Source organism: Nerophis ophidion, linkage group LG14 (genome assembly GCF_033978795.1).
Source record: "Nerophis ophidion isolate RoL-2023_Sa linkage group LG14, RoL_Noph_v1.0, whole genome shotgun sequence".
Classification (NCBI taxonomy): Eukaryota; Metazoa; Chordata; class Actinopteri; order Syngnathiformes; family Syngnathidae; genus Nerophis; species Nerophis ophidion.
Window position 1 is genome coordinate 2,072,802 of NC_084624.1, and position 26,272 is coordinate 2,099,073.

Sequence of the window (26,272 nt, forward strand, 5' to 3'; positions counted from 1 at the left end):
CAGTCCATAGTGGATCTAACATAATAGTGAGAGTCCAGTCCATAGCGGATCTAACATAATAGTGAGAGTCCAGTCCATAGTGGATCTAACATAATAGTGAGAGTCCAGTCCATAGTGGATCTAACATAATAGTGAGAGTCCAGTCCACAGTGGATCTAACATAATAGTGAGAGTCCAGTCCATAGTGGATCTAACATAATAGTGAGAGTCCAGTCCATAGTGGATCCAACATAATAGTGAGAGTCCAGTCCATAGTGGATCTAACATAATAGTGTGAGAGTCCAGTCCATAGTGGGGTCAGCAGGAGACCATCCCAAGCGGAGACAGGTCAGCAGCGCAGAGATGTCCCCAACCGATGCTCAGACAAATGGTCCACCCCGGACAGCCAGCATTTCATCCATGGCCACAGGCAGAAATGAAAAGAAACGGCAGATCAACTGGTCTAAAAAGGAAGTCTATTTAAAGGCTAGAGTATACAAATGAGTTTTAAGATGTGACTTAAATGCTTCTACTGAGGTAGCATCTCCAACTGTTACCGGGAGGGCATTCCAGAGTCCTGGAGCCCCAATAGAAAATGCTCTATAGTGTCTCATCCCACATATAATCAGGCTAAAAGATATAAGGTTCTGGATTATCATTTGCCCCAAAGTAGCCGTTCTGGTCTGTCATGAAGTCTGCCATGATTAGGAGTTGTTGTGTTGTTGAAGGAAATAGCAAACGTGATGCGTCAATTGTTTGGCGACATGACAAGTATTAGGAACGTCGGAACTTGAGAAGAGGCTTGTCACTATAATCTCCTTCCTTCAGTCCAGCTCGAGCCCAGCTGTTCTATCGACTGTCAATGTTGCTCGGCCGCCTGCTCCTCTTTTCCTCCTGTGTCTTGACACATGACAATGCGGCCACTTTAGTTTACTAAATTGCCATTTTAATTTCCCGCGAGTTTCTTGTTGAAAACGTCGAGGAATGATGAGGCGTACGCGTGACGTCACGGACTGTCAGGAAATATCAGCGCTGCACCACTCGTGGCTAAAAGTCGTCTGCTTTCATCGCATAATTACACAGTATTTTGGACATCTGTGTTGCTGAAGCTTTTGCAATTTGTTCATTTAATAATGGAGACGTCAAAGAAGAATGCTGTTGGTGGAAAGCGGTGGATTGCAGCTGTCTTCAGCACCGAGACACAGCCGGTGTTTCTTTGTTTGTTGTGAAGCGGTCAAGCGAACATGTTTCTCTACGTCAACCAGCTTGTTTTTGGATGGGGAACTTGCGATATACATCTTACCGGAGAAATCATTGGATTATTCATCGTGCTGCAGCAGCTGTTTAAAAGGCAGCTGTGAGCTTGGCTCCTCGGCTTCTCTCTGAGACACTGCGTGTTCACCGCAGCCATCCGACCTCGAGATATGTCTTTACAATCTTTAAAATCTCACTAAAACACTTAAAACAATAGGCAGACAAGGGATCTTCCAGAATTATCCTAGTAGATGTGTCTAATTACATCTGAAACGCTCACACTGCCACCGCTCCGGAGCTGTCGCTTTTTTTCTTTTTTTTTTCCTAGTCCTTCACTATCAATATCCTAATTCACAAATCTTTCATCCTCGCTCAAGTTAATGGGGAAATTGTTGCTTTCTCGGTCTGAATTGCTCTTACTGCTGGTGGCCATGATTGTAAACAATGTTCAGATGTGAGGAGCTCCACAACCCGTGACGTCACGCGCACATCGTCTGCTACTTCCGGTACAGGCAGGGCTTTTCTATTAGCGACCAAAAGTCGCAAACTTTATCGTGGATGTTCTCTACTAAATCCTTTCAGCAAAAATATGGCAATATCGCGAAATGATGAAGTATGACACATAGAATGGACCTGCTATCCCCGTTTAAATAAGAACATCTCATTTCAGTAGGCCTTTAAAGGGCATCTCACTGGGAGTTAAAATTGACCAGCGAACGAGAGGAGGACCAGGTCCTGCAGCGATCCCGGGACAAGCGGTAGAAAATGGATGGATGGATGGATATTCATATATATATATATATATATATATATATATATATATATATATATATATATATAAGAAATACTTGAAAATAAATCCCCTCCCATCTCCTGAATTCAGAGGTCTCAAGGTTGACAAGTTTGTATTAAAATTGTATATATATATATATATATATATATATATATATATATATATATATATATATATATATATATATATATATAATATTATCCGCTACTTGGATCTTTTCATATTCTGTTTTTGTTCCATCTTTGTACCGGGTTCTGTTATTTGACTTCCTTAGTTCCTGGTGGCACTTCCTGTTTTGTTTCGTTGCCTAGTTACACATTAGTGTCACCTGCTCTTGTTTTTGACGCGCACCAGCATCTTAATTACTCTCCTTATTTAAGCCTGCCTTTTTCGTTACTCGCTTTCGGATTCTCGTTTGTATTTGATGCAAACGGTGACGTCGCTATCCCCGCTTGTGGTAAAAGACTTTGTGTACTTTCGCTTCCACGCTCTTCCGTTGCTTGTCCTAGCTCACATGCTAGCGCTTTTTGTTCGTTTTGTTGTTAGTGCCTTGTGCAAGTGTTTTCTGTTCCTAGTTTGTTCTTAGTTTGTTTTGTTAATGATAATAAATCTTAATTTCTTACCTTCACGCTGTGTCCATCTCTGACATCACACATGAGAGAACAAACCAGCAAAGTGTCACACATATATATATATATATATATATATATATATATATATATATATATTTATATATCCATCCATCCATCCATTTTCTACCGCTTATTCCCTTTTGGGGTCGCGGGGGGCGCTGGCACCTATCTCAGCTACAATCGGGCGGAAGGCAGGGTACACCCTGGACAAGTCGCCACCTCATCGCAGGGCCAACACAGATAGACAGATATATGTATATTTATATTTGTATATATATATATATATATATATATATATATATATATATATATATATATATATATATATATATATATATATATATATATATACTGTATTTCCGTGAATTGCCGCAGGACATATAGTAAGCGCCTGCCTTGAATTACTGCCGGGTCAAACTCGCTTCGCAAAATAATTAGCGCATGCTTAGTATTACCGCCTGGTCAAACTGGTGACGTCACGAGTGACACTTCCCCTGTCATCATTTTCAAAATGGAGGAGGCTGATTTCAATACCGGTAATTTGAAATCACATAAAGGGAAGAAGATTAAGAGCTATTCAGTAGGATTTAAGGTCCAAGCTTACATCACACTCAAATGTTTTACTGCAATCCTTTGGTAAGTGGCGGAGTGAGAAGAGGTTTTAAAATAATTAGCTCATGCTTACTTTTACCGCATTCCTTTGGTAAGCGCAGGGGTGAGAAGAGGTTTTAAATTAATTAGCGCCCCTGCGGCAATTCAAGGAAATACGATATATATATATTTTTATATATATTTTTTATTTTTATTTTTTTTATTTATTTAAGTTGATGTGAGACAATTCTACTTCCCTAAATACGCGCCTAATGAAGTGCTTTTAGTGGGTGAAAAATATTGTGATGAAAAGTGGAATACAGAATCAAAACGACACAAAGATGTTTGTTGCTAAGACAGGTGAGAAGACAAAAAAAACCCCGGTGTCCGCCTTAAGAAGGTCTGGAAGGAAGCATTGTGCTGACAGCGAGGAGCCCCGCCCCAACCCGCCCCGCCCCGCCTCGTCGGTGTCGACCGGAGCCTCAGCCCAGTCCGAGGCAGGCAGCAACCGGCGCGTCCCCGCCTACCAATAGGCATGCTCGGCTCAAGCTGTGCGCCTGTGCCGCCATGAGCAGCAACACACCGCCGCGACACGCTTCTCGCCAGGTAACATCTCCTCTCTTTTCTTGCAACCTGGGGTTTGTCTTATTTTTTATTTATTGCATTTTATTCTTTGCAGCCGGTTTCTAGGGAGGGGTTGCTATGCATGCATGCATGCGCACTTGTGTGCGCGTACGTCGCTGTGTGTGTGTGTGTGTGTGTGTGTGTGTGTGTGTGTGTGTGTGTGTGTGTGTGTGTGTGTGTGTGTGTGTGTGTGTGTGTGTGTGTGTGTGCGTGCTGGCCAGGTTTGGCGGTAAACACTCCCAGTTTGGCGCATCTGCAAGCGGCGACGTTTGTTGATGCGCGCAGAACTGCGCTTCATCGCCATGTGATTATTTCTTTGATTTGCCGCGCCTCAGGGTTGTTCCGGCGTGTGCGAGTTAAAGTGCAGGTGCAGCTGATGTGTCTCCAGGGGTGGAGCAGGTATGGAGGCAGGCTGATGTTTCATCATGCAGTGCAGCCTCGGCTGACAAGTGCGCGGATGTATTATTGATGGACGTTTTGTTATGATAGCGGAGGTATCTTTTTCACCTGCATCATTCATTCATATCGGCGGGGGAGGAGAGCATGTTGCTAAGGTAAAGATGCAGATTAGTCTGCTGCACACTAACTTGCCCTCAAATGCATGCACGAACTTTGTGGAGCAAAAAAAATAAATAAAATGACCTTTGTCTGCTGTTGCTATGCAAGGTTTTTTTTTTTTTTTTAAAGAGCTGCTGTTTTGAGGTCTAACAGTCCTTTTTTTTTTTTTTGCAAAAAAAAAAGGTTGTATTTTCAGATAACTTGGTTGGGCGTGCTTTAACCTTTAAAGTGCACTTGCACATTTTTTTTTTAACAAAGTTGTGTGAACCAATGCGGTTGTGGAAGGTGTTCTCTGCAGAGAGCTTGGAGCTATAGGAGAACCTCCAAGGTCTAATAAATGTTCCAGGCTGCTGCTCCACCTCCGGTTTTCTTCCCCTCATAGAAAACTATAAGGAGTGTCCTGATGCAACTTTTCTTCCTACTGCATACCATCCCAATATTGCAGCCTTGATTATTGATCGATACGATATCAGGCCTATACCTTATTTTATTATGGAATGTAGAATAGGTTTGATCGAGTGAAATTACTTTAGCAGAGAGAGCTATGTTTGAAAAACACTAATCTATTTATAATTAACTGAATCCATCCATCCATTTCTACCGCTTGTCGGGTGTTGTTGATTCTATATTCCATTTTTCATCACTTTCATCACAATATGTTTCACCCCATTAAAGCAGGAGCACTTTATTAGGCACATATATTTGGAAGTATCTTACTCAGTGGCCTAGAGGTTAGAGTGTCCGCCCTGAGATGGGTAGGTTGTGAGTTCAAACCCCGGCCGAGTCATACCAAAGACTATAAAAATGGGAGCCATTACCTCCCTGCTTGGTACTCAGCATCAAGGCTTGGAATTGGGGGTTAAATCACCATAGAAGCATTTAAGTCTCATCTTAAAACTCATCTGTATACTCTAGCCTTTAAATAGACCTCCTTTTTAGACCAGTTGATCTGCCGCTTCTTTTCTTTCTCCTATGTCCCCCCCTACCTTGTGGAGGGGGTCCGGTCCGATGACCATGGATGAAGTACTGACTGTCCAGAGTCGAGACCCAGGATGGACCGTTCGTCGGGACCCAGGATGGACCGCTCGCCTGTATCGGTTGGGGACATCTCTACGCTGCTGATCCGCTTGAGATGGTTTCCTGTGGACGGGACTCTCACTGCTGTCTTGGAGCCACTATGGATTGAACTTTCACAGTATCATGTTAGACCCGCTCGACATCCATTGCTTTCGGTCCCCTAGAGGGGGGGGGGGGTTGCCCACATCTGAGGTCCTCTCCAAGGTTTCTCATAGTCAGCATTGTCACTGGCGTCCCACTGAATGTGAATTCTCCCTGCCCACTTGGTGTGAGTTTTCCTTGCCCTTTTGTGGGTTCTTCCGAGGATGTTGTAGTCGTAATGATTTGTGCAGTCCTTTGAGACATTTGTGATTTGGGGCTATATAAATAAACATTGATTGATTGATTGATAAATGATTCCCGGGCGTGGCACCGCTGCTGCTCACTGCTCCCCTCACCTCCCAGGGGGTGAACAAGGGTCATGGGTCAAATGCAGAGAATAACTTGTCCACACCTGTGTGTGTGTGTGTGTGTGTGTGTGTGTGTGTGTGTGTGTGACAATCATCGCTACTTCAACTTGAACTTAAAGTCCTACTGAAAGCCACTACTAGCAGTCTGATAGTTTATATATCAATGATGAAATATTAACATTGCAACACATGCCAATATGTTTGTGACATTATTGGTTAAGCGGGCATTTTTATCCCAGCACCACACACGGCTAAAAGTTGTCTCTTTTCATCTCATAATTACACAGTAATTTGAACATCTGTGTTGCTGAATCTTTTGCAATTTGTTCAATTAATAATGGAGACCATAAAGAAGAATGCTGTTGGTGGAAAGAGGTGTATTGCAGCTGCCTTTAGCACCGAAACACAGCCGGTGTTTCTTTGATTGTTGTGAAGCTTTAGCATACTTTTTTGTCTACCACATGTCAACCAGCAAGTTTTTGGATGAGAAAATTGTGATATTAAGTCAGCTCTTACCGGAGACTTGTGCGGAGTTAGCGTCCTCCTGCAGTAGCTGTCATCTTGGCTTCTCTCAGAGACACTGGTGGTCACTGCAGCCCTCTGACTTTTAGGTATAATCTCACTAAAACACTAGTAACACAATAAGCAGGTAAGGGATTTTCCAGAATTATCCTAGTAAATGTGTCTAATAACATCTGAATCGCCCCCACTGCACTCGCCTTTTTTTTATAGTGCGTCACTCTAACTTTCCTCATCCACAAATCTTTCATCCTTGCTCAAATTAATGGGGAAATTTTCGCTTTCTCGGTCCGAATCGCTCTCGCTGCTGGTGGCCATGATTGTAAACAATGTTCAGATGTGAGGAGCTCCACAACCCGTGACATCACGCGCACATCGTCTGCTACTTCCGGTACAGGCAAGGCTTTTTTATTAGCGACCAAAAGTAGCGAACTTTATCGTGGATGTTCTCTACTAAATCTTTTCAGCAAAAATATGGCAATATGGCGAAACGATCAAGTATGACACATAGAATGGACCTGCTATCTCCGTTTAAATAAAAAAAATCTCATTTCAGTAGGCCTTTAAGTAGAATTGTCTCACATAAACTTATATATATGCATCCATCCATCCATTTTCTACTGCTTGTCCCTTTTGGTGTCGCAGAAAGGGGGGGAGGGGGTGCTGGAGCCTACCTCAGCCTCATTCGGACGGAAGGCGGAGTACACCCTGGACAAGTCGCCACCTCATCACAGGGCCAACACAGACAACATTCACACACTAGGGTTGCCAATCAACCTATCCCCAGGTGCATGTTTCTGGAGGTGGGAGGGGCCTATCCCCAGGTGCATGTCTTTGGAGGTGGGAGGGGCCCATCCCCAAGGTGCATGTCTTTGGATTGTGAAGTAAATTATATATATAAAGCGCTTTTTCTCTAGTGACTCAAAGCGCTTTATATAGTGAAACCCAATATCTAAGTTACATTTAAACCAGTGTGGGTGACACTGGAGTAAAGTGTCTTGCCCAAGGATACAACGGCAGTGGCTAGGATGGCAGAAGCGGGGATCGAACCTGGAACCCTCAGGTTGCCGGCACGGCCACTCTACCGATCGAGTTATACTGCTCCAAAATTTGAAAAAATTGACATATGCTGTCTTTAAATTTAATGGAGCGGCATTTTATTTAATTTTTTTTCATGATTTCTTTTTTTTGCAAGACTTGGGGGCCACAATAACTAATTAGCTAGGTTGAATGATGCAGACACGTTTGATACTGGATATCTTCTAATACAGTGTTTTTCTACCGCTCGTGTACTGTGAGATATTGTTTGGTGTGCCGTGGGAAATTAAGTAATTTCATTTAATTCCAGGATCTGATGACATGTGTTGTGTGTTGGACACCTGGAAGTGGAAAAAGTAGGCAAGGCAGCTTTATTAGTATCACACTTTTCATACACAAGGCAGACTCTAAGTGCTTCACAGACAACAAAGTGAAATGAAAGAAAATAAAAGCAAATTTAAAAGGCAGACAATAAAAATAAAAACAGTTTGGACGGTAAAAGTTAAAAGATTAAAAGATTTATCTGAAAGCTAAGGTGAACATTAAAGTTTTCAGTCTAGTTTTAAAAGTAGTCCGAGTTGGGCAAAGTCTGACATCTTCAGGAAGTTTATTCCAGATTTTTGTTGCCTAGTGACTGAATGATGCTCTCCTTGATTTGAGTTGACTCTGGGAAGCGCTAACAGATTGGTCTCAGAAGATCTTAGTGATCTAGAGGGCTTATATAGTGGGAGCATATCAGTCATGTACTTGGGCCCTAGACCATGTAGTCATTTATATGGGAGCAGGAGGATTTTGAAAGGAAGAGCAGGATTAAAAAAGGCAGAAAAAGACATAATGGTTTATTTCAGTGTATTATTAATGTCAGAGTTTGTTGTTAACGAACCTCAAGATGCAGAGAAGGAGGCAGGCATTGTGTGAGAAAACATCATTTAATTTAACACGAAGACAAAACCAAACAAAAGGCGCGCACGAGGCGGATAACAAACTTGGCTAAGAACAAAAACACTTACTGTGACACAACAGAACTGTGGCATGAACAGAGTGAACAGAAGTAGACAAAGCTACAAGCGACAAGACAGGAAGTGGTGACATCGACACGACACCACATAATGACAATAATCCAGCCACTGACTGGAGGACAAAACAGGCTCAAATAGTGGCTGGCTGATTGACACCAGGTGTGGTGCCCTCCCGGTAACAGTTCGAGATGCTACCTCAGTAGAAGCATTTAAGTCTCACCTTAAAACTCATTTGTATACTCTAGCCTTTAAATAGACTCCCTTTTTAGACCAGTTGATCTGCCGTTTCTTTTCTTTTTCTTCTATGTCCCACTCTCCTTTGTGGAGGGAGTCCGGTCCGATCCGGTGGCCATGTACTGCTCGCCTGTGTATCGGCTGGGGACATCTCTGCGCTGCTGATCCGCCTCCGCTTGGGATGGTTTCCTGCTGGCTCCGCTGTGAACGGGACTCTCGCTGCTGTGTTGGATCCGCTTTGGACTGGACTCTCGCGACTGTGTTGGATCCATTATGGATTGATCTTTCACAGTATCATGTTCTCATATGTTCTCATAGTCATCAGTATCATCAGTATCACAGTATCATGTTCTCATAGTCATCATTGTCACCGACGTCCCACTGGGTCATTATTGTCACTGATGTCCCACTGGGTGTGAGTTTTCCTTGCCCGAGGATGTCGTAGTGGTTTGTGCAGCCCTTTGAGACACTAGTGATTTAGGGCTATATAAGTAAACATTGATTGATTGATTGATGTGGCCAGGTGCCAATCAGCCACAGCTGAGGGGACACAGCACTCAGGGAAACAAACAGGAAACAGAAACAAAATAAGAGTGCTGACAGGAACTAAAGACAGGAAGTACTACACACACAGAGGAAAAACTAAAACACAACCAAACTGCCAGGAGCAAGCCTGACAATGAAGCTTAGATTGCTGATAAGTGAACTAATAAGTGACAAGTTTGGTACACAACCATGGCGACGAGAGGATGGGATGGTGTCCCCCTGGATTTTTTCAACGGAAAAAAATGTGCCTTGGCTCAAAAAGGGTTGAAAAACCATGTTCTAATAGGCTTGGCAACATTGTACGTGTAAGTAGTATTAAAGTTAAAAGTTAAAGTAGCAATGATTGTCACGCACACTCTAGGTGTGGCGAAATTATTTTCTGCATTTCACCCATCACCCCCTGGGAGGTGAGGGGAGCAGTGGGCAGCAGGGGTGGCCACGCCCGGGAATATTTTTTAGAGATTTAACCCCCAATTCCAAGCCTTGATGCTGAGTGCCAAGCAGGGAGGTAATGGCTCCCATTTTTATAGTCTTTGGTATGACTCAGCCGGGGTTTCAACTCACAACCTACCCATCTCAGGGCGGACACTCTAACCACTTGGCCACTGAGCAGGTTATTAAACAAAACTTTTTTTTTTTTGGAACAACTTAAACCATTTGATACTGAAATTTGAATCAAATAAACTTCATAAATGATAGTACATATATATGCACAGCAACATTAACTCAGAGCACAATACATCAAATACTTTAACCGACAAAACAAAAATGGAAAACAAAAATTGCGCTGATGTTTTTTTTTAGTCAAGATGAGAGAGCCAGGATTAATGGTTACTATGTGCAAGTTTTGTTGTGCACAGCTTTTAGAAGCGGGGCTCAAATGATACGGCATGATACTGATGACACACGCGCCCCCCCCTCACACACACTCAAATGATACGGCATGATACTGATGACACACGCGCCCCCCCCTCACACACACTCAAATGATACGGCATGATACTGATGACACACGCGCCCCCTCCCTCACACACACTCAAATGATACGGCATGATACTGATGACACACGCGCCCCCTCCCTCACACACACTCAAATGATACGGCATGATACTGATGACACACGCGCCCCCCCCTCACACACACTCAAATGATACGGCATGATACTGATGACACACGCGCCCCCCCCTCACACACACTCAAATGATACGGCATGATACTGATGACACACGCGCCCCCCCCTCACACACACTCAAATGATACGGCATGATACTGATGACACACGCGCCCCCCCCTCACACACACTCAAATGATACGGCATGATACTGATGACACACGCGCCCCCCCCCCTCACACACACTCAAATGATACGGCATGATACTGATGACACACGCGCCCCCTCCCTCACACACACTCAAATGATACGGCATGATACTGATGACACACGCGCCCCCCCCCTCACACACACTCAAATGATACGGCATGATACTGATGACACACGCGCCCCCTCCCTCACACACACTCAAATGATACGGCATGATACTGATGACACACGCGCCCCCTCCCTCACACACACTCAGTATTTGAGAAAAAGCTGGGTTAAAAGAACAGAAATGAAGTTACATGTAAGAAAATAACATGTAATTGTCATCGAAAGTGAATGTAAAATCGGATTTTGAGAGATTTTAAGCTTTTTGTTGACTCAAACGCTGTGATTACCTGCTGGGCGGAAAAAGTTGGCATTTAATTCTCACTTGTCAATTAGCAGAATTACAATGTCAAAATAACCTGTATGTTTTTCGGTTAAAAAAACTGGTAGCTCAATTGCCAACATTTTAGTCTCCCAGTCTGCAGAATGCTTCCCCTGACCACCTGAGGGCACCACAAACTGTGGATGCTTTTAAAAAAGGCTTAACACCCCCCTTTTTTTTTTTTTTAAGGCCTATTTTTTTTAGATATATGCATACTAGTTCTAGCTATTAGGCTGTTCTAGTTTTTACTTTGATTTGTTTTTATTATCTTTTTATTTTTATTTATTTTATTTTATTTTTATTTATTTATTTATTTTAATACACTGTAGCACTTTGAGGTTGTTTACTCAATGTAAAGTGATTTTTACAAATACAATCTATTATTATTATAAAAATCTATTATTTTACTGTCCTGTTTTTATAGTCTTTGGTATGATTCGGCCAGGGTTTGAACTCACAACCTTCCACCAATCTTAGGGCGGCTAAAATCACCGAAATAATTCCCGAGCGCGGCCACCGCTGCTGCTCACTGCTCCCCTCACCTCCCAGGGGGTGGAACAAGGGGGCGGGGGTTAAATGCGGAGGGTAATTTCACCACACCTAGTGTGTGTGTGACTATCATTGGTACTTTAACTTCAAAACCTAATTTTACTTCTAGAAACTATTGTTAATAGACATGTCCGACATTATCTGACTGCCGATATTATGGGCCGATTAATGCTTTAAAATTTAATATTGGAAATTATCGGTATCGGTTTTAAAAAGTAAAATGTATGACTTCTTAAAAGGCCGCTGTGCGTAGTGCTAGACGGACGTAGGGAGAAGTACAGAGCGCCAATAAACCTTAAAGGCCCAGTCACATAATATCTACTGCTTTTCACACACACAAGTGAAAGCAAGGCATACTTGGTCAACAGCCATACAGGTCACACTGAGAGTGGCCATATAAACAACTTTAAAACTGTTACAAATATACACCACACTGTGAACCCACACCAAACAAGAATGACAAAAACATATTGGGAGAACATCCGCACCGTAACACAAAATGAACACAACAGACCATATACCGAAAACCCCTTGCAGCACTAACTCTTCCAGGACGCTACAATATACACCCCCCGCTACTCCCTAACTCTCACCGCACTTCCCCAACCCCGCCCACCTTAACCTCCTCATGCTCTCTCAGGAAGGAGCATGTCCCAAATTCCAAGCTGCTGTTTTGAGGCATGTTGAAAAAAATAATGCACTTTGTGACTTCAATAATAAATATGGCAGTTTCAGGTTGGCATTTTTTTCCTTAACTTGAGTTGATTTATTTTGGAAAACCTTGTTACATTGTTTAATGCATCCAGCGGGGCATCACAACAAAATGAGGCATAATAATGTGTTAATTCCACGACTGTATATATCAGTATCGGTTGATATTGGAATCGGTAATTAAGAGTTTGACAATATGGGAATATCGGCAAAAAAAGCCATTTTCGGACATGTGTAGTTGAGTTGTGACCACTGACACACTACAATCCAACTTTCAGCACCTGCCAATCTCTACTTTTTGTGAACAGTTTGTGAACAGTTTGTGTAGTTGAGTTGTGACCACTGACACACTACAATCCAACTTTCAGCACCTGCCAATCTCTACTTTTTGTGAACAGTTTGTGAACAGTTTGTGTAGTTGAGTTGTGACCACTGACACACTACAATCCAACTTTCAACACGTGCCAATCTCTACTTTTTGTGAACAGTTTGTGAACAGTTTGTGTAGTTGAGTTGTGACCACTGACACACTACAATCCAACTTTCAACACGTGCCAATCTCTACTTTTTGTGAACAGTTTGTGAACAGTTTGTGTAGTTGAGTTGTGACCACTGACACACTACAATCCAACTTTCAGCACCTGCCAATCTCTACTTTTTGTGAACAGTTTGTGAACAGTTTGTGTAGTTGAGTTGTGACCACTGACACACTACAATCCAACTTTCAGCACCTGCCAATCTCTACTTTTTGTGAACAGTTTGTGAACAGTTTGTGTAGTTGAGTTGTGACCACTGACACACTACAATCCAACTTTCAACACGTGCCAATCTCTACTTTTTGTGAACAGTTTGTGAACAGTTTGTGTAGTTGAGTTGTGACCACTGACACACTACAATCCAACTTTCAGCACCTGCCAATCTCGACTTTTTGTGAACAGTTTGTGAACAGTTTGTGTAGTTGAGTTGTGACCACTGACACACTACAATCCAACTTTCAGCACCTGCCAATCTCGACTTTTTGTGAACAGTTTGTGAACAGTTTGTGTAGTTGAGTTGTGACCACTGACACACTACAATCCAACTTTCAGCACCTGCCAATCTCGACTTTTTGTGAACAGTTTGTGAACAGTTTATGTAGTTGAGTTGTGACCACTGACACACTACAATCCAACTTTCAACACGTGCCAATCTCTACTTTTTGTGAACAGTTTGTGTAGTTGAGTTGTGACCACTGACACACTACAATCCAACTTTCAGCACCTGCCAATCTCTACTTTTTGTGAACAGTTTGTGAACAGTTAGTGTAGTTGAGTTGTGACCACTGACACACTACAATCCAACTTTCAGCACCTGCCAATATCTACTTTTTGTGAACAGTTTGTGAACAGTTAGTGTAGTTGAGTTGTGACCACTGACACACTACAATCCAACTTTCAGCACCTGCCAATATCTACTTTTTGTGAACAGTTTGTGAACAGTTTGTGTAGTTGAGTTGTGACCACTGACACACTACAATCCAACTTTCAGCACCTGCCAATATCTACTTTTTGTGAACAGTTTGTGAACAGTTTGTGTAGTTGAGTTGTGACCACTGACACACTACAATCCAACTTTCAGCACCTGCCAATATCTACTTTTTGTGAACAGTTTGTGAACAGTTAGTGTAGTTGAGTTGTGACCACTGACACACTACAATCCAACTTTCAGCACCTGCCAATATCTACTTTTTGTGAACAGTTTGTGAACAGTTTGTGTAGTTGAGTTGTGACCACTGACACACTACAATCCAACTTTCAGCACCTGCCAATATCTACTTTTTGTGAACAGTTTGTGAACAGTTTGTGTAGTTGAGTTGTGACCACTGACACACTACAATCCAACTTTCAGCACCTGCCAATATCTACTTTTTGTGAACAGTTTGTGAACAGTTTGTGTAGTTGAGTTGTGACCACTGACACACTACAATCCAACTTTCAGCACCTGCCAATATCTACTTTTTGTGAACAGTTTGTGAACAGTTTGTGTAGTTGAGTTGTGACCACTGACACACTACAATCCAACTTTCAGCACCTGCCAATATCTACTTTTTGTGAACAGTTTGTGAACAGTTTGTGTAGTTGAGTTGTGACCACTGACACACTACAATCCAACTTTCAGCACCTGCCAATATCTACTTTTTGTGAACAGTTTGTGAACAGTTTGTGTAGTTGAGTTGTGACCACTGACACACTACAATCCAACTTTCAGCACCTGCCAATATCTACTTTTTGTGAACAGTTTGTGAACAGTATGTGTAGTTGAGTTGTGACCACTGACACACTACAATCCAACTTTCAGCACCTGCCAATCTCGACTTTTTGTGAACAGTTTGTGAACAGTTTGTGTAGTTGAGTTGTGACCACTGACACACTACAATCCAACTTTCAGCACCTGCCAATCTCGACTTTTTGTGAACAGTTTGTGAACAGTTTATGTAGTTGAGTTGTGACCACTGACACACTACAATCCAACTTTCAACACGTGCCAATCTCTACTTTTTGTGAACAGTTTGTGAACAGTTTGTGTAGTTGAGTTGTGACCACTGACACACTACAATCCAACTTTCAGCACCTGCCAATCTCTACTTTTTGTGAACAGTTTGTGAACAGTTAGTGTAGTTGAGTTGTGACCACTGACACACTACAATCCAACTTTCAGCACCTGCCAATATCTACTTTTTGTGAACAGTTTGTGAACAGTTAGTGTAGTTGAGTTGTGACCACTGACACACTACAATCCAACTTTCAGCACCTGCCAATATCTACTTTTTGTGAACAGTTTGTGAACAGTTTGTGTAGTTGAGTTGTGACCACTGACACACTACAATCCAACTTTCAGCACCTGCCAATATCTACTTTTTGTGAACAGTTTGTGAACAGTTTGTGTAGTTGAGTTGTGACCACTGACACACTACAATCCAACTTTCAGCACCTGCCAATATCTACTTTTTGTGAACAGTTTGTGAACAGTTTGTGTAGTTGAGTTGTGACCACTGACACACTACAATCCAACTTTCAGCACCTGCCAATATCTACTTTTTGTGAACAGTTTGTGAACAGTTTGTGTAGTTGAGTTGTGACCACTGACACACTACAATCCAACTTTCAGCACCTGCCAATCTCGACTTTTTGTGAACAGTTTGTGAACAGTTTATGTAGTTGAGTTGTGACCACTGACACACTACAATCCAACTTTCAACACGTGCCAATCTCTACTTTTTGTGAACAGTTTGTGAACAGTTTGTGTAGTTGAGTTGTGACCACTGACACACTACAATCCAACTTTCAGCACCTGCCAATCTCTACTTTTTGTGAACAGTTTGTGAACAGTTAGTGTAGTTGAGTTGTGACCACTGACACACTACAATCCAACTTTCAGCACCTGCCAATATCTACTTTTTGTGAACAGTTTGTGAACAGTTTGTGTAGTTGAGTTGTGACCACTGACACACTACAATCCAACTTTCAGCACCTGCCAATCTCTACTTTTTGTGAACAGTTTGTGAACAGTTTGTGTAGTTGAGTTGTGACCACTGACACACTACAATCCAACTTTCAGCACCTGCCAATCTCTACTTTTTGTGAACAGTTTGTGAACAGTTTGTGTAGTTGAGTTGTGACCACTGACACACTACAATCCAACTTTCAGCACCTGCCAATCTCTACTTTTTGTGAACAGTTTGTGAACAGTTTGTGTAGTTGAGTTGTGACCACTGACACACTACAATCCAACTTTCAACACGTGCCAATCTCTACTTTTTGTGAACAGTTTGTGAACAGTTTGTGTAGTTGAGTTGTGACCACTGACACACTACAATCCAACTTTCAGCACCTGCCAATCTCTACTTTTTGTGAACAGTTTGTGAACAGTTTGTGTAGTTGAGTTGTGACCACTGACACACTACAATCCAACTTTCAGCACCTGCCAATCTCTACTTTTTGTGAACAGTTTGTGAACAGTTTGTGTAGTTGAGTTGTGACCACTGACACACTACAATCCAACTTTCAACACGTGCCAATCTCTACTTTTTGTGAACAGTTTGTGAACAGTTTGTGTAGTTGAGTTGTGACCACTGACACACTACAATCCAACTTTCAGCACCTGCCAATCTCGACTTTTTGTGAACAGTTTGTGAACAGTTTGTGTAGTTGAGTTGTGACCACTGACACACTACAATCCAACTTTCAGCACCTGCCAATCTCGACTTTTTGTGAACAGTTTGTGAACAGTTTGTGTAGTTGAGTTGTGACCACTGACACACTACAATCCAACTTTCAGCACCTGCCAATCTCGACTTTTTGTGAACAGTTTGTGAACAGTTTATGTAGTTGAGTTGTGACCACTGACACACTACAATCCAACTTTCAACACGTGCCAATCTCTACTTTTTGTGAACAGTTTGTGAACAGTTTGTGTAGTTGAGTTGTGACCACTGACACACTACAATCCAACTTTCAGCACCTGCCAATCTCTACTTTTTGTGAACAGTTTGTGAACAGTTAGTGTAGTTGAGTTGTGACCACTGACACACTACAATCCAACTTTCAGCACCTGCCAATATCTACTTTTTGTGAACAGTTTGTGAACAGTTAGTGTAGTTGAGTTGTGACCACTGACACACTACAATCCAACTTTCAGCACCTGCCAATATCTACTTTTTGTGAACAGTTTGTGTAGTTGAGTTGTGACCACTGACACACTACAATCCAACTTTCAGCACCTGCCAATATCTACTTTTTGTGAACAGTTTGTGAACAGTTTGTGTAGTTGAGTTGTGACCACTGACACACTACAATCCAACTTTCAGCACCTGCCAATATCTACTTTTTGTGAACAGTTTGTGAACAGTTAGTGTAGTTGAGTTGTGACCACTGACACACTACAATCCAACTTTCAGCACCTGCCAATATCTACTTTTTGTGAACAGTTTGTGAACAGTTTGTGTAGTTGAGTTGTGACCACTGACACACTACAATCCAACTTTCAGCACCTGCCAATATCTACTTTTTGTGAACAGTTTGTGAACAGTTTGTGTAGTTGAGTTGTGACCACTGACACACTACAATCCAACTTTCAGCACCTGCCAATATCTACTTTTTGTGAACAGTTTGTGAACAGTTTGTGTAGTTGAGTTGTGACCACTGACACACTACAATCCAACTTTCAGCACCTGCCAATATCTACTTTTTGTGAACAGTTTGTGAACAGTTTGTGTAGTTGAGTTGTGACCACTGACACACTACAATCCAACTTTCAGCACCTGCCAATATCTACTTTTTGTGAACAGTTTGTGAACAGTTTGTGTAGTTGAGTTGTGACCACTGACACACTACAATCCAACTTTCAGCACCTGCCAATATCTACTTTTTGTGAACAGTTTGTGAACAGTTAGTGTAGTTGAGTTGTGACCACTGACACACTACAATCCAACTTTCAGCACCTGCCAATCTCGACTTTTTGTGAACAGTTTGTGAACAGTTTATGTAGTTGAGTTGTGACCACTGACACACTACAATCCAACTTTCAACACGTGCCAATCTCTACTTTTTGTGAACAGTTTGTGAACAGTTTGTGTAGTTGAGTTGTGACCACTGACACACTACAATCCAACTTTCAGCACCTGCCAATCTCTACTTTTTGTGAACAGTTTGTGAACAGTTAGTGTAGTTGAGTTGTGACCACTGACACACTACAATCCAACTTTCAGCACCTGCCAATATCTACTTTTTGTGAACAGTTTGTGAACAGTTAGTGTAGTTGAGTTGTGACCACTGACACACTACAATCCAACTTTCAGCACCTGCCAATATCTACTTTTTGTGAACAGTTTGTGAACAGTTTGTGTAGTTGAGTTGTGACCACTGACACACTACAATCCAACTTTCAGCACCTGCCAATATCTACTTTTTGTGAACAGTTTGTGAACAGTTTGTGTAGTTGAGTTGTGACCACTGACACACTACAATCCAACTTTCAGCACCTGCCAATATCTACTTTTTGTGAACAGTTTGTGAACAGTTTGTGTAGTTGAGTTGTGACCACTGACACACTACAATCCAACTTTCAGCACCTGCCAATATCTACTTTTTGTGAACAGTTTGTGAACAGTTTGTGTAGTTGAGTTGTGACCACTGACACACTACAATCCAACTTTTAGCACCTGCCAATATCTACTTTTTGTGAACAGTTTGTGAACAGTTTGTGTAGTTGAGTTGTGACCACTGACACACTACAATCCAACTTTCAGCACCTGCCAATCTCGACTTTTTGTGAACAGTTTGTGAACAGTTTATGTAGTTGAGTTGTGACCACTGACACACTACAATCCAACTTTCAACACGTGCCAATCTCTACTTTTTGTGAACAGTTTGTGAACAGTTTGTGTAGTTGAGTTGTGACCACTGACACACTACAATCCAACTTTCAGCACCTGCCAATCTCTACTTTTTGTGAACAGTTTGTGAACAGTTAGTGTAGTTGAGTTGTGACCACTGACACACTACAATCCAACTTTCAGCACCTGCCAATATCTACTTTTTGTGAACAGTTTGTGAACAGTTTGTGTAGTTGAGTTGTGACCACTGACACACTACAATCCAACTTTCAGCACCTGCCAATATCTACTTTTTGTGAACAGTTTGTGAACAGTTTGTGTAGTTGAGTTGTGACCACTGACACACTACAATCCAACTTTCAGCACCTGCCAATCTCTACTTTTTGTGAACAGTTTGTGAACAGTTAGTGTAGTTGAGTTGTGACCACTGACACACTACAATCCAACTTTCAGCACCTGCCAATATCTACTTTTTGTGAACAGTTTGTGAACAGTTAGTGTAGTTGAGTTGTGACCACTGACACACTACAATCCAACTTTCAGCACCTGCCAATATCTACTTTTTGTGAACAGTTTGTGAACAGTTTGTGTAGTTGAGTTGTGACCACTGACACACTACAATCCAACTTTCAGCACCTGCCAATATCTACTTTTTGTGAACAGTTTGTGAACAGTTTGTGTAGTTGAGTTGTGACCACTGACACACTACAATCCAACTTTCAGCACCTGCCAATATCTACTTTTTGTGAACAGTTTGTGAACAGTTTGTGTAGTTGAGTTGTGACCACTGACACACTACAATCCAACTTTCAGCACCTGCCAATCTCTACTTTTTGTGAACAGTTTGTGAACAGTTAGTGTAGTTGAGTTGTGACCACTGACACACTACAATCCAACTTTCAGCACCTGCCAATATCTACTTTTTGTGAACAGTTTGTGAACAGTTAGTGTAGTTGAGTTGTGACCACTGACACACTACAATCCAACTTTCAGCACCTGCCAATATCTACTTTTTGTGAACAGTTTGTGAACAGTTTGTGTAGTTGAGTTGTGACCACTGACACACTACAATCCAACTTTCAGCACCTGCCAATATCTACTTTTTGTGAACAGTTTGTGAACAGTTTGTGTAGTTGAGTTGTGACCACTGACACACTACAATCCAACTTTCAGCACCTGCCAATATCTACTTTTTGTGAACAGTTTGTGAACAGTTAGTGTAGTTGAGTTGTGACCACTGACACACTACAATCCAACTTTCAGCACCTGCCAATATCTACTTTTTGTGAACAGTTTGTGAACAGTTTGTGTAGTTGAGTTGTGACCACTGACACACTACAATCCAACTTTCAGCACCTGCCAATATCTACTTTTTGTGAACAGTTTGTGAACAGTTTGTGTAGTTGAGTTGTGACCACTGACACACTACAATCCAACTTTCAGCACCTGCCAATATCTACTTTTTGTGAACAGTTTGTGAACAGTTTGTGTAGTTGAGTTGTGACCACTGACACACTACAATCCAACTTTCAGCACCTGCCAATATCTACTTTTTGTGAACAGTTTGTGAACAGTTTGTGTAGTTGAGTTGTGACCACTGACACACTACAATCCAACTTTCAGCACCTGCCAATATCTACTTTTTGTGAACAGTTTGTGAACAGTTTGTGTAGTTGAGTTGTGACCACTGACACACTACAATCCAACTTTCAGCACCTGCCAATATCTACTTTTTGTGAACAGTTTGTGAACAGTTTGTGTAGTTGAGTTGTGACCACTGACACACTACAATCCAACTTTCAGCACCTGCCAATATCTACTTTTTGTGAACAGTTTGTGAACAGTATGTGTAGTTGAGTTGTGACCACTGACACACTACAATCCAACTTTCAGCACCTGCCAATCTCGACTTTTTGTGAACAGTTTGTGAACAGTTTGTGTAGTTGAGTTGTGACCACTGACACACTACAATCCAACTTTCAGCACCTGCCAATCTCGACTTTTTGTGAACAGTTTGTGAACAGTTTGTGTAGTTGAGTTGTGACCACTGACACACTACAATCCAACTTTCAACACGTGCCAATCTCTACTTTTTGTGAACAGTTTGTGAACAGTTTGTGTAGTTGAGTTGTGACCACTGACACACTACAATCCAACTTTCAGCACCTGCCAATCTCTACTTTTTGTGAACAGTTTGTGAACAGTTAGTGTAGTTGAGTTGTGACCACTGACACACTACAATCCAACTTTCAGCACCTGCCAATATCTACTTTTTGTGAACAGTTTGTGAACAGTTAGTGTAGTTGAGTTGTGACCACTGACACACTACAATCCAACTTTCAGCACCTGCCAATATCTACTTTTTGTGAACAGTTTGTGAACAGTTTGTGTAGTTGAGTTGTGACCACTGACACACTACAATCCAACTTTCAGCACCTGCCAATATCTACTTTTTGTGAACAGTTTGTGAACAGTTTGTGTAGTTGAGTTGTGACCACTGACACACTACAATCCAACTTTCAGCACCTGCCAATATCTACTTTTTGTGAACAGTTTGTGAACAGTTTGTGTAGTTGAGTTGTGACCACTGACACACTACAATCCAACTTTCAGCACCTGCCAATATCTACTTTTTGTGAACAGTTTGTGAACAGTTTGTGTAGTTGAGTTGTGACCACTGACACACTACAATCCAACTTTCAGCACCTGCCAATATCTACTTTTTGTGAACAGTTTGTGAACAGTTTGTGTAGTTGAGTTGTGACCACTGACACACTACAATCCAACTTTCAGCACCTGCCAATCTCGACTTTTTGTGAACAGTTTGTGAACAGTTTATGTAGTTGAGTTGTGACCACTGACACACTACAATCCAACTTTCAACACGTGCCAATCTCTACTTTTTGTGAACAGTTTGTGAACAGTTTGTGTAGTTGAGTTGTGACCACTGACACACTACAATCCAACTTTCAGCACCTGCCAATCTCTACTTTTTGTGAACAGTTTGTGAACAGTTAGTGTAGTTGAGTTGTGACCACTGACACACTACAATCCAACTTTCAGCACCTGCCAATATCTACTTTTTGTGAACAGTTTGTGAACAGTTTGTGTAGTTGAGTTGTGACCACTGACACACTACAATCCAACTTTCAGCACCTGCCAATATCTACTTTTTGTGAACAGTTTGTGAACAGTTTGTGTAGTTGAGTTGTGACCACTGACACACTACAATCCAACTTTCAGCACCTGCCAATATCTACTTTTTGTGAACAGTTTGTGAACAGTTTGTGTAGTTGAGTTGTGACCACTGACACACTACAATCCAACTTTCAGCACCTGCCAATATCTACTTTTTGTGAACAGTTTGTGAACAGTTAGTGTAGTTGAGTTGTGACCACTGACACACTACAATCCAACTTTCAGCACCTGCCAATATCTACTTTTTGTGAACAGTTTGTGAACAGTTTGTGTAGTTGAGTTGTGACCACTGACACACTACAATCCAACTTTCAGCACCTGCCAATATCTACTTTTTGTGAACAGTTTGTGAACAGTTTGTGTAGTTGAGTTGTGACCACTGACACACTACAATCCAACTTTCAGCACCTGCCAATATCTACTTTTTGTGAACAGTTTGTGAACAGTTTGTGTAGTTGAGTTGTGACCACTGACACACTACAATCCAACTTTCAGCACCTGCCAATATCTACTTTTTGTGAACAGTTTGTGAACAGTTTGTGTAGTTGAGTTGTGACCACTGACACACTACAATCCAACTTTCAGCACCTGCCAATCTCTACTTTTTGTGAACAGTTTGTGAACAGTTAGTGTAGTTGAGTTGTGACCACTGACACACTACAATCCAACTTTCAGCACCTGCCAATATCTACTTTTTGTGAACAGTTTGTGAACAGTTAGTGTAGTTGAGTTGTGACCACTGACACACTACAATCCAACTTTCAGCACCTGCCAATATCTACTTTTTGTGAACAGTTTGTGAACAGTTTGTGTAGTTGAGTTGTGACCACTGACACACTACAATCCAACTTTCAGCACCTGCCAATATCTACTTTTTGTGAACAGTTTGTGAACAGTTTGTGTAGTTGAGTTGTGACCACTGACACACTACAATCCAACTTTCAGCACCTGCCAATCTCGACTTTTTGTGAACAGTTTGTGAACAGTTTATGTAGTTGAGTTGTGACCACTGACACACTACAATCCAACTTTCAACACGTGCCAATCTCTACTTTTTGTGAACAGTTTGTGAACAGTTTGTGTAGTTGAGTTGTGACCACTGACACACTACAATCCAACTTTCAGCACCTGCCAATCTCTACTTTTTGTGAACAGTTTGTGAACAGTTAGTGTAGTTGAGTTGTGACCACTGACACACTACAATCCAACTTTCAGCACCTGCCAATATCTACTTTTTGTGAACAGTTTGTGAACAGTTTGTGTAGTTGAGTTGTGACCACTGACACACTACAATCCAACTTTCAGCACCTGCCAATATCTACTTTTTGTGAACAGTTTGTGAACAGTTTGTGTAGTTGAGTTGTGACCACTGACACACTACAATCCAACTTTCAGCACCTGCCAATATCTACTTTTTGTGAACAGTTTGTGAACAGTTTGTGTAGTTGAGTTGTGACCACTGACACACTACAATCCAACTTTCAGCACCTGCCAATATCTACTTTTTGTGAACAGTTTGTGAACAGTTAGTGTAGTTGAGTTGTGACCACTGACACACTACAATCCAACTTTCAGCACCTGCCAATATCTACTTTTTGTGAACAGTTTGTGAACAGTTTGTGTAGTTGAGTTGTGACCACTGACACACTACAATCCAACTTTCAGCACCTGCCAATATCTACTTTTTGTGAACAGTTTGTGAACAGTTTGTGTAGTTGAGTTGTGACCACTGACACACTACAATCCAACTTTCAGCACCTGCCAATATCTACTTTTTGTGAACAGTTTGTGAACAGTTTGTGTAGTTGAGTTGTGACCACTGACACACTACAATCCAACTTTCAGCACCTGCCAATATCTACTTTTTGTGAACAGTTTGTGAACAGTTTGTGTAGTTGAGTTGTGACCACTGACACACTACAATCACACTTGTTCTATCAGGTGTTGTTCGTGTGGCGATGCATCAAGCTTTTCAAAATAAATGCCGAGTACTTGTTCTATCAGGTGTTGTTTGTGTGGTGATGCATCAAGCTTTTCAAAATAAATGCCGAGTACTTGTTCTATCAGGTGTTGTTTGTGTGGCGACGCATCAAGCTTTTCAAAATAAATGCAGAGTACTTGTTTTATCAGGTGATGTTCGTGTGGCGATGCATCAATCTTTTCAAAATAAATGCTGAGTACTTGTTCTATCAGGTGTTGTTTGTGTGGCGATGCATCAAGCTTTTCAAAATAAATGCCGAGTACTTGTTCTATCAGGTATTGTTTGTGTGGCGATGCATCAAGCTTTTCAAAATAAATGCTGAGTACTTGTTCTATCAGGTATTGTTTGTGTGGCGATGCATCAAGCTTTTCAAAATAAATGCCGAGTACTTGTTCTATCAGGTGTTGTTTGTGTGGCGATGCATCAAGCTTTTCAAAATAAATGCTGAGTACTTGTTCTATCAGGTGTTGTTCGTGTGGCGATGCATCAAGCTTTTCAAAATAAATGCTGAGTACTTGTTCTATCAGGTGTTGTTTGTGTGGTGAGGCATCAAGCTTTTCAAAATAAATGCCGAGTACTTGTTCTATCAGGTGTTGTTTGTGTGGCGATGCATCAAGCTTTTCAAAATAAATGCCGAGTACTTGTTCTATCAGGTGTTGTTTGTGTGGCGATGCATCAAGCTTTTCAAAATAAATGCCGAGTACTTGTTCTATCAGGTGTTGTTTGTGTGGCGATGCATCAAGCTTTTCAAAATAAATGCCGTGTACTTGTTCTATCAGGTGTTGTTCGTGTGGCGATGCATCAAGCTTTTCAAAATAAATGCCGAGTACTTGTTCTATCAGGTGTTGTTTGTGTGGCGATGCATCAAGCTTTTCAAAATAAATGCAGAGTACTTGTTTTATCAGGTGATGTTCGTGTGGCGATGCATCAAGCTTTTCAAAATAAATGCTGAGTACTTGTTCTATCAGGTGTTGTTTGTGTGGCGATGCATCAAGCTTTTCAAAATAAATGCTGAGTACTTGTTCTATCAGGTATTGTTTGTGTGGCGATGCATCAAGCTTTTCAAAATAAATGCCGAGTACTTGTTCTATCAGGTGTTGTTTGTGTGGCGATGCATCAAGCTTTTCAAAATAAATGCTGAGTACTTGTTCTATCAGGTGTTGTTCGTGTGGCGATGCATCAAGCTTTTCAAAATAAATGCTGAGTACTTGTTCTATCAGGTGTTGTTTGTGTGGTGAGGCATCAAGCTTTTCAAAATAAATGCCGAGTACTTGTTCTATCAGGTGTTGTTTGTGTGGCGATGCATCAAGCTTTTCAAAATAAATGCCGAGTACTTGTTCTATCAGGTGTTGTTTGTGTGGCGATGCATCAAGCTTTTCAAAATAAATGCTGAGTACTTGTTCTATCAGGTGTTGTTTGTGTGGCGATGCATCAAGCTTTTCAAAATAAATGCCGAGTACTTGTTCTATCAGGTGTTGTTCGTGTGGCGATGCATCAAGCTTTTCAAAATAAATGCCGAGTACTTGTTCTATCAGGTGTTGTTTGTGTGGCGATGCATCAAGCTTTTCAAAATAAATGCCGAGTACTTGTTCTATCAGGTGTTGTTCGTGTGGTGATGCATCAAGCTTTTCAAAATAAATGCCGAGTACTTGTTCTATCAGGTGTTGTTTGTGTGGCGATGCATCAAGCTTTTCAAAATAAATGCTGAGTACTTGTTCTATCAGGTGTTGTTTGTGTGGCGATGCATCAAGGCTTTTCAAAATAAATGCCGAGTACTTGTTCTATCAGGTGTTGTTTGTGTGGCGATGCATCAAGCTTTTCAAAATAAATGCCGAGTACTTGTTCTATCAGGTGTTGTTCGTGTGGTGATGCATCAAGCTTTTCAAAATAAATGCCGAGTACTTGTTCTATCAGGTGTTGTTTGTGTGGTGATGCATCAAGCTTTTCAAAATAAATGCTGAGTACTTGTTCTATCAGGTGTTGTTTGTGTGGTGATGCATCAAGCTTTTCAAAATAAATGCTGAGTACTTGTTCTATCAGGTGTTGTTTGTGTGGCGATGCATCAAGCTTTTCAAAATAAATGCCGAGTACTTGTTCTATCAGGTGTTGTTTGTGTGGCGATGCATCAAGCTTTTCAAAATAAATGCCGAGTACTTGTTCTATCAGGTGTTGTTCGTGTGGCGATGCATCAAGCTTTTCAAAATAAATGCCGAGTACTTGTTCTATCAGGTGTTGTTTGTGTGGTGATGCATCAAGCTTTTCAAAATAAATGCCGAGTACTTGTTCTATCAGGTGTTGTTTGTGTGGTGATGCATCAAGCTTTTCAAAATAAATGCTGAGTACTTGTTCTATCAGGTGTTGTTTGTGTGGCAATGCATCAAGCTTTTCAAAATAAATGC

At 41.4% G+C, this 26,272-nt stretch overlaps 1 protein-coding gene across 1 annotated transcript in view; it reads left to right on the forward strand.

The window, feature by feature from the left end:
* Positions 1–26,272, forward strand: part of LOC133567940 (junctional cadherin 5-associated protein) — a 65,305-nt gene that overhangs the window by 8,506 nt on the left and 30,527 nt on the right. The window contains exon 2 of the mRNA XM_061919567.1: positions 3,606–3,855. The gene's annotated coding sequence lies outside the window, so the exon portion shown is untranslated. The remainder of the gene's footprint in view (positions 1–3,605; positions 3,856–26,272) is intronic.